A 2,982-nucleotide genomic window follows, 5' to 3' on the forward strand; every position below is an offset into this window, starting at 1 on the left:
CTCAGTCTGGATCCCTGAATAATTGGCATCCCCATTGGGCTAGAGTTGAGGGAAGCCCCATGCGTTTGCGCAAACAGGAGATTCCTCAGGCGTCCACAAGGGGGCAGTAGAGGAACAGAGAGGAAACAGCGCTACAGGCTCCCCAGAGCAGAGTTTGCGGGACCCTATAGCATTCTCCATTCCTGGAGCTGGACCTGGGAGTCTTCTGGGTTACGTCACCACTAATCCACAGGGTGGCTTTGTGTAAACCAGAGGCAGCTCCTCATCCTCCTGGGGATACAGTCTTGTACCAGGGTATGACTTTGGAGTTTGGAGTGGATTTTAGGCCCTATCTATCAATGCCCAGCACTGGTGGCTTTATTGCAGGGTGTGTGGGTGGGGGAGCTGAGGCGAGAGTGCTCGGCGCAGCAGGGTGGGTTAGCCCTGTTTCTGAAGGTGTGTCCTTGGCTTGTGTGTCACTCAAAGTTTGAGTACCAGGTGAGCATAACAGGGGCTCCTCAAGAGGGCGCCACGCTGCTTGTGCTAACCTGATGATTCCCATAATTTCCAGCAGGCGGAGCTCTTGGCTCCAGCCTCCATCAGTAGAGCCGGCTGCAGTCAGGATGGGAGGTTTCGTCCCTGAACAGGGCTGGCAAGTGGCGCTGAGGGGAAGGGATAGGTGAGGGACCTCCGAGGGTAGCATGATAGGCATGTCCCATCCGAACACAGCTGGCCTCATGAGTCAGCCGCTCGGAGGTTCAGGATCCTGTTGTTTTGGAGGCTCAGAGGGGGAATGGCAGGAACCATGAATCAGGAGGTAGAGGTGGGGACAGTCCTTGCTCCCAGTCTAGTGCGTTGTCCCCAACAGCACACTTTCTGGTTGACGTTATTCTTGTCATAGCCCAGACCAAGAGCCTTCCTCGAGGATACTCAAGGGTGCTTGCTCAGGGCTGGCTCACCCCGGGAGGACCACCTCTGCAATCACTGCTTTTTGTTCCCCTAGGACCCCTCCTGGGTCTCCTTGAGGAAGCACCACACCATCTTTGTGTAAGCCCCACCCCCACTGCACTTCAAATGTCTGATCCATCCATTTGATTTTTTTTTTTTTTTTTTTTGTGGGGGTTGAACTCAGGGCCTTGTGCATGCGAGACAAGCACTCTACCAACTGAGCTACATCCCCAGCCCTTGAAGGACTTTTAATCTGCCTGCCTTAAGTTTTACCTCCTCTGTAAGTACTTCCCTGACTCCTCTGAGTCTGAGCTCTTCACTACCTGGACCCTATCCCATGGTGCTTTCCACTGCATTACGGTTTCCCCAGACAACAGTGAATCTGGCTTGGGCCAAGCGTGGCTGGAACGTAGCCTGTGTTCCCTATGCCTGGCACAGTTGTCCAAATGAGAGGAAGGCCTGGCTGCATTCTCTTCTGCCCTATGCAGCTGCTGGCCTTCCCAGCTCAGGAGCTGGTGTGTGTGCTTGCAAGCATGTGTGTGCATGTGTGTGTGGGAGGTGCACACACAGAGGGCCTCAGGCACCAGAGACAAGGAATAATTCATGTAGGCAGTTGTATGTGCACAGGTGCAGGCAGGCACAGACAGGCACCGACAGATGTGCTCATATTAATCCAGAAGACATGGAGCTCTGGATGCAATGAAGGATTGATTGATTTTTAAAAAAATTTTTCATTGAATTGTAGCATGCATGGAGAGAGGTATTGTGTCGTGAGCATGTAGCTAATGAATTTTCACAAACTGAACGCATGATGCTACTAATACCAGGATCCAAAAACAGAGCAGGGCTGGCCCTAGAAGCCCCAGTGGACTTATAAACACTGGCCTCCCAACTCCAGGTCACAAGGTGGAGGAGAGAGATGTCTGAGGGGGAGAGACGCCTTACACCTCTGCCTACCTTCCTCCGAGGGCCTGGGCCTCTCTCTAAGGCTTTTACTGCCTTTTTGTTTGTTTGTTTTGTTTTTGGTACCAGGGATTGAACCCAGGGGTGTTTAATCACTGAGCCACATCCCCAGCCCTATTTTGTATTTTTATTTAGAGACAGGGTCTCACTGAGTTGCTTAGCACCTCACTTTGCTGAGGATGGCTTTGAGCTTAGGAGTAGGAGTACCTCAACCCCCAGTCTGCTGGGATTCTGGGTGTGTGCCACTGTGCCTGGCTGCTTTTAAAATGCAGGCCCTATTCCCAGTGCCTCTTCTGCCATTTTGTCATTTCTTCAGAGGAGGCCCTTGCACAGCTTCCTCCTGGGTTGGCAGTCATAAGGCCTCCTTTTCTTCCTGGGCCCACCACAGCGCCTTAGGGTCCCTATGGCTCTGCACTTAAAGCAGCCTTTGGCCTAATTCTGCTCTTCTCTTGCATGCTCAGGGATTGGTCTGTGGGAGGTCCTGGCTTCTGGGGTGACATCTCCCAACTTCCATGCTTATCTTAGATCCAGGATTTAGACAGAGGAGGGACAAAATAAAGCCTGCTCTAATGTCCTGGAACTGCAAGCACAATGGAGAGGGGACGCGCACAAAGACTTGCCTCCAGACCCCCCAGCTCTCCCAGGGCAGGGCTGGCATGGCTGCAGTGGGAACAGTGACAAGCACCTCATGACATGTGCAAATCTGTGTGCTTGGGCAAGCACAGGGACATTGTGTCCAGCTGTGCATATTTTATGGAGACTGCATGAAACTATTTGTGGGATGAGACTTTCATGTGGCTGCATAAGGTGGTGCTGGACATTGCGTGTGGCATGCTGGGAGTGTGTGAGGAATGGTGGTGTGCGGGGCCTGTGCTAAGCAGCTGTGGGAGAGTGCTGGCTGTATGTTTGCTCCAGGGGTGGGGTGTGTGCTTGGAAGCTTGTGTGCAAGGACTTATGTCCGTGGATGGAGGGGACAGGGACAGTGTGGATGGAATGCCTGTGTACAGTGGAGTTATGGCTCCAGGTGTGTTTGCTCCGTGCTAGCCGGAAGTTACCTGTGATTGTGAGGGCCTAGTGTTGGCAAGGAGGGAT

The sequence above is a fragment of the Urocitellus parryii genome, chromosome 5, assembly GCF_045843805.1.
Source record: "Urocitellus parryii isolate mUroPar1 chromosome 5, mUroPar1.hap1, whole genome shotgun sequence".
NCBI lineage: Eukaryota > Metazoa > Chordata > Mammalia > Rodentia > Sciuridae > Urocitellus > Urocitellus parryii.